The sequence below is a fragment of the Panthera pardus genome, unplaced genomic scaffold (genome assembly GCF_024362965.1).
Source record: "Panthera pardus isolate Hobbes unplaced genomic scaffold, ASM2436296v1 HiC_scaffold_13, whole genome shotgun sequence".
Taxonomy (NCBI): domain Eukaryota; kingdom Metazoa; phylum Chordata; class Mammalia; order Carnivora; family Felidae; genus Panthera; species Panthera pardus.
The window spans coordinates 71,319,345-71,326,597 of record NW_026526688.1 but is presented as its reverse complement, the minus strand read 5'-3'; the positions used below and the strand labels follow the sequence as shown (position 1 = coordinate 71,326,597).

The following is a 7,253-nucleotide window of genomic DNA, read 5'->3' as shown; positions in this document are numbered from 1 at the left end:
CTGAGATTTTTGGTGAGACTGAAAACAAAAGGAAAACAAAATTGATTAATCATTTTCAAGAGAGAGGGAGAGAGAGAATCCCAAGCAGTCTCCATGCTGTCAGTGCAGAGCTCCACGCAGGGCTCAATCTAACAAACCATGAGATCATGACCTGAGCAGAAATCAAGAATGGGTCATTTAACCAACTGAGCCACTGAAGTGCCCCAACATTATAATCTTTTTTTTTTTTTAATGGTGAAAAAATTTATATTTAGATTTAGCCAGCGGGACTCCGTTTAGATGATCCCAATTTTATTGGCAACATCTAAAGCATCATAGTCAGGAACCAGATGAACATACGCCTTCTTTTCTCCATCAGGCGTCCTCAGAGTGTTGACCTTGGCCACATCAATGTCATAGAGCTTCTTCACAATCTGTTTAATTTGGCGCCTGTTGGCCTTGGCAACCATAATAAACACGAGTGTGTTGTCTTCTATTTTCTTCATGGCTGACTCAGTAGTCGGGGGAGCGTGTGACTCTTGATCTCAGGGTTGTGAGTTCAACCCCCATGTAGGGTGAAGAGATTACTTAGATAAATAAAAAATTAAAAAAGAAAATAACAGAAAGCCTTTTACATGTAGAAATATTTGACAAGATCTCGTGGTGAAATAAACAACTTTCTGAAACAGCTTTTACCATACTGTTGTGTAAGGAGATAAGGACTATATAAGGGGAGTTCAGTGGATTAAAGTAATAATAGTGCCATTTTTAAGGCACTTTCTCCAACACTCTAAGATACCTACCATGAAAATAATAACCCTTACTGATATTTCATGTGCAGATTGCCTCTGGAGTCCTCAGTAAATCTTCCTATCAGATAGGTGGGAATCACACAGCAAAACAAGATTTTCTAAAGAAAACAAGGCAGAACACACAAAAATGTAAAAAAAAAAAAAAAAAAGGTACCAAAAGCATCCTCATATCCTTATATCAATTTGAAGAAGTAAGCTTGCATTGTTCTATTCCAAACACATGCAAATCAAATGATGATGTAGCTTATATACTCAAGGTCATGAAGCTAATAAATAGTAGACTCAGGACTCAAAGCCATGGTCTTACACCAGTCTAAGGCGCTATCACACCACTGCTCCTATCCTGGCATTTTAACGGCACCTTGTTTTCTCAGAAGACTTTTCACTGACTTCCACTGAATAAATTATATATAAGGTGTAATAAATATCTTAATTTCTTTATGTACAATAAGATAATATCAGACACAAACACATTCAAATACATTCTTTTTTTTTAATTTTTATTTATTTTTGAGAGAGAGAGACAGAGCACAATCAGGGGAGGGGCAGAGAGAGAGGGAGACACAGAACCCAAAGCAGGCTCCAGGCTCCGAGCTGTCAGCAGAGCCCGATCTGGGGCTCACTCATGAACTGAGTGATCATGACCTGAGCTGAAGTCGGATGCTTAACCAACAGAGCCACCCAGGCGCCTCTACATTCAAATACTTTCTTATCACAGTCTGTTTCTTCTCTTAGCTACGTGTAGGAAGATGCTAATAAGACATGCCAAGCTTGTGATATAAAAGGATAAAAAATTGTTTCACTATGATGGCATAGGGGTCAAGCTTGTTTCTCCTGGGGGTGCTCTTTTGAGGATATTTGGGCTACCTTAGGAGACGCAGTGTCTTGGGCCATCAGAATGTAGATCTTTTTTTTGTTTTATGACTGTGAATGCCTTTCAGCACTGCTTTTTTGGCCTTCAAAGCCTTTGCTTTGACTTCGGCTTTGGGAGGGGCAGAGACTTCCTTCTTCGTTTTTGGTGCCATCTTCCTGAAAGTTACAATTTGTAAAGTTCTTTTCACATTGATTATCTCACACAATCTGTAAGGTAATCCTGTTAACATACTGCCACCAAATAAAAGTACTCCCCAGTGAAATTATAAGAAAAAAAAGCTATTAAGCAGAACCCTCAAGTAATTTCCAAGTGATACACAGTAGCAAAAATTATGGCAAGAGGAAATTAACCTGTTCAATATGTAAAAGCTATAAGCCAATTTACCTTAGCATTAAGTTTTTTTTTAATGTATCTGAAAATTCCAGATGAAAATATTTTTCCCTGTTCTCATCCTGGCCAATATTAAATATACCAATAATATGTCAGATGGATTATTATATTAAGTTCAATGATAAACCCATTAAATCCTCATAAGATATGAATAAATTAAAAGTCACAGTGTAGTCTAGTAAAATAAAAGAAGGAAAAGAATACAGAGAATGAAATGGCTCAAGTCTCATGAGGTCAGTGGCAGCCCCTCCCTTTGGCACTGAGGAACCAAAATTTCCTGACATTTGTATATTTCAATATTTTTCTGACTTAGTTATCCTTTCACTCACCCTCCTCCCCACTCCCTCATATCTCCTGTCCAATAGGCATACATGCAAATCACAGCAGCCCCATTTACGATCACGTTTCCATTCAAAAATCTACTAGGAAAAATTCTGGATTAATGTGGCAAGGATAGTGCTTGGAGCCCATCACCACTGTAATTATATTGAGGACATCAAATCTCCTTCCACTTTGCAGACATATCTGATTAAATTCCCACACACAGATCTGTTATGAGACCTTTTCTCCTGGAATGACACCTGTTGCACTTAAGGAGGGTGGTGGGTGGGAGGTGGGGGGAGTTACAGTTTTAGCTCTTGATGGTAAGAATGCCATATATACGTGAGCTTCTAGAGCACTGTACAATCTAAATCTAAATAGTTTTTCTTTGAAGTAGCAAGTTAAAAATCTATGCCAATGACAGCCCAGTGTGGAGGAACATGGAGAGGACACCAGCATTCAGGCTCAGTAACTGACGATGCCAAGAGTTCCGCGGTGAAATTCTCCTAGTATCTATCTCTAGCTAGGAACCATTTTCTAGGTTATTTTAAATGGCAGTAAATTATTTTGTCCAGCGTATTACAAATTCCCTTTCACTGAAAATCATACAGTGAGTAGAAGAGAAAACAGAGAAGAACTTTGAGTCAAATTATATAGTGGATTATAAAAACACAGTATGTAAATACATCCAAAGAGTACAAGAAAGATTTTAAAGAGAAGACAGAGTAAAAGAACGCCGTTATTTAAAACAGTGTAGACAGATTTCTAGAACTCTGTAATTTCTAATCCGTGTAACTGATCCAAAAGTTATTTGTTTCCAGACATACCCTTTTCCTTCTACTTCCTTCTCTAAAAGGTCTGGCTCAAATGTCATCACTACCAGGAAGCTGTCCTGACTAATCTCCATGCCTCCTCCAACAGAATAATTAACTGTTTTTGTGTGTTCCCATAACGCTGTCAGGCTTCTTGTTCCACGGATGCACTTAACCATCCTTAAGCACTTTCTATGGTCGGGCTAGGTTGAGGATACACAAAGAAACGTTATGAACCACATTAAAAAAATTTAGTCTAGTGGTAAGACAAACACACAATAAAACTAATTTGAGTAGTGCTATGATATGTAACAACAAGTCGCTGTAGGAGTACTCTCCCTTTACTTTGGAAAGAGGGATAAAAGCTGCCTAATGGAAATTTCATCTGAGCAGAAATTCAAAGGATGAGTTGTAGTAAATATAATGATGAATGATGGCAAAGAGCATTTCATAGAGCGGAAAGAGGATCTGTGAACTGAAAGACAGAGAGAGAAAATTAAGACATCAAGCCTCTTATTATATGTGTTTTGACAATGTATTTAACTCAAGGTTGATGTTCTGTTACCAGATTTGGTTATGAGGTCTTTGCATTCACATTTTTTTTATCTCAGTACTCAGCACAATTTTCTCCATCCAAGAAATCTTCAACCAATTCTGTTTGAAAAAAATAAATCAATAGCAGCAGTAACTGCAAAAATGATTGAAAATGAGACATTTCAATATATTTACTAAAAAGAGATTTACTTGGAAAGGGATGAGTTAATTTAGCTCATATGGTATTATGTACAAATTAGGCATTTTCATTCTTATTTATTTTTTAAGTGAAGTATAATTAATATGCAATGCTATATTAGTTTCAGGTGTACAACATAATGATTCAATTAACTATATATTACTCAGTGCTCATCACGATAAAGGTAGTCACCATTTGTCACAAAACAACATCATTATAATCTTATTGACTATATTCTCTATGCTCTGCTTTTCATCTTTATGCCTGATTTTATAACTGGAAGTTTTATATTTTAATCCCCCTTATCTATTTCATCCCACTTACCTCCCCTCTGACCACCACCAATTTGTTGTCTGTATTTAAGAGTCTATTTTTGTGGTTGTTTGTCTCCTTTTTTATTTGGTTTGTTTCTTAAATTCCACATATTAGTAAGATATATGGTATTTTTATGCCTCTGTCTGATTTATTTCACTTATCATTATACCATCTACCCCACCCATGCTGTTACAAATGGCAAAATTTCATTCTTTTTTATGGCTGAGTAATATTCCATTATATACCACTTCTTCTCTTCCATTCATCTAAGTAGGTAATGTACACTTTGGTTGCTTCCATATAGTGACTATTGCAATAATGCTTCAGTAAGCATAGGAGTGCATTTATCTTTTAGAAATAGTGCTTTCATTTTCTTTGTGCAAATATCCAATAGTGGAATTACTGAATCATATGGAATTAATTTTTTAATTAAAAAAAATTAATGTTTATTTATTTTTGAGAGACTGAGAGAGACAGTGAATGAGCAGGGGAGGGGCAGAGAGAGAGGGAGACACAGAATCCGAAGCAGGCTCCAGGCTCTGAGCTGTCAGCACAGAACCTGATATGGGTCCCAATCTCATGAACGATGAGATCATGACCTGAGCCAAAGTTGGACACTTAACCAACTGAGCCACCCAGAAGCCCCTATTTTTAATTTTTTTGAGGAATCTCCATACTGTTTTCCACAATGACTACACCGATTTGCATTCCCACCAAGAGAATACAAGGCTTCCTTTTTCTCTACATTCTTTCTCTACAGAATAACATTGTTATGTCTTGGGTTTTTTTTTTTTTTTTTTTTTTTAATTTTAGCCATTCTTTTAAAAAAAAATTTTTTTTTAATATTTACTTATTTTTGAGACAGAGAGAGACAGAGCATGAACGGGGGAGGGTCAGAGAGAGAGGGAGACACAGAATCTGAAACAGGCTCCAGGCTCTGAGCAGTCAGCACAGAGCCCGACGAGGGGCTCAAACTCATGGACAGTGAGATTGTGACCTGAGCCGAAGTCGGATGGTTAACCAACTGAGCCACCCAGGCGCCCCTATATTAGCCATTCTGATAGGTGTAGAGTGATATCTCATTGTGGTTTTAATTTGAATTTCCCTGATGATTAATGGTGTTGAACATCTTTTCATGTGTCTATTGACCATCTGTGTGTCTTCTTTGGAAAAATGTCTATTCAGGTCCTCTGTCCATTTTTTAGTCAGATTATTTAAGGTTTTTGTATCGAGTTGTATAAGTTCTGTATATATTTTGAATATTAAGACTTTATTGGATGTATCATTTGCAAATATCTTCTTCCAATCAGTAGGTTGCCTTTTTGTTTTATTGGTGATTTCTTTTGCTTCGCAAAAGCTTTTTATTTTGTTTTGGTCCCAGTTGTTTATTTTGCTTTTATTTCCCTTGCCTCAGGGGACTTACCCAGAAAAATGTTTCTCTGGCCAATGTCAAATAAATTACTGCACATCAGCAATTTTTAAATCATCTTAAATGGACAGGTGTATATGGAGGAGAGAGAAAAAAATCCAAACCTGCAAGGAATTTCATTTCACGTCAAGTCAAATCTGATGAACTACGATGAAAAAGTAACAAAAAAAAAAAAAAAAAATTCCAGTAACAAAAGCTATATTTCTCTTTGCTGGCCTGTCTAACAAGGTCACTCTATCACTCAAACAAAGTTATTCTGAGATTAATTAGTATATGATAGTTGCATATTGAACATGAGGGCTGTGGGATATTCAAGGACTTTGCTTATAAAAAATTCTCAAGAAAAAATTACAGTGAATTTCATAGCTTTTTGTTCTTATAATTGCATATGATAAGTAATATTTCTATTTTACATTTTATTGTCCATGTTTAACAGTAGCAGAAGTCTTATTAATTGCTTTGGTACAATTAGTTTTCGTCAGTTACAGAAACACAAACAGTAATACCCCAATTTTGAAAAGTCAGGTCACTGAGAAAAATGAAATTACATAAGAAGTGTCAATCTATAAAATAAAAACAGTGAATTAATAATATTATTATCATTAGTCTCAAAGGGACTTGGTTAGTTTGTCACTGATCAGTGACTATGAATCCCTTAAAGTGGAAAAGTAACTCAAAGCTCACACCCACTAGCAGGTAAGAGTGGTATCATCATTCTATAAAAAAAGAACATTATCTGCTCTTAAAAGTTCTAAACTTGTTAAAAAAAAAAAAGTTCTGAGCTTGCACTGGAAGTCCTAGCTTGAGCAATTAGACAAGAAACGAAATAGAAAACATCCAAATTAGAAAGAAGTAAAGTTATCTCAACAGATAACATAATTTTATATGTAGAAAACCCTGAAGATTCCACAAAAAACTTAGGTCTAAAAAGCAAGTTCATCAGAGTTATAGAATACAAAAATTGACACCCAAAGATAAATTGTGTTTCTGCACATTAACAATGAACAACCTGAAAAGGAAATTAAGAAAACATTCTCATTTACAATAGCATCAAAAAGGATAGAATACTTAAGAATAAACTTAACCAAGAAGGTGAAACGCTTGTGCACTGAATACTATAAAACATTGCTGAAAGATATTGAAGATACAAATAAAGGAAAAAGCATCCTGTGTTCATGGACAGGAATACTTAGTGTTAAAAGTGCCCATACTACTCAAAGCAAGCTATTGATACAATGCAAGCCTTCTCAAAATCCCTACAGCATTTTTTGAACAAACAGAAGAAATATTCCAAAATTCACATGGGATCATAAAAGACTTATGATCTTCTTGTGAAAGAAAAAGTTGGAGGCCTCATGCTCCCTGATTTTAAAACATATTATAAAGCCACAGTAATAAAAACAATATGCTACTGGCAGAAAGTCAAGCATATAGACCAATGAAACAGAATAGAAAGCCCAGAAATAAACCCTTAGACATCTGGTCAACTGACCTTTCACAAGTGTGCCAAGGCTACATAATGGAGAAAAGGACAGCCTTCAATAAATGGTGCTGGGAAAACTGGATATCCACATGTAAAAGCATTGAA

The 7,253-nt window shown here is 35.8% G+C and overlaps 1 pseudogene; it reads right to left on the bottom strand.

The window, feature by feature from the left end:
• Nucleotides 1–275: 275 nt before the first annotated feature.
• LOC109262219 (60S ribosomal protein L23a-like) lies at nucleotides 276–1,816 on the bottom strand (annotated as a pseudogene).
• Nucleotides 1,817–7,253: the final 5,437 nt, after the last annotated feature.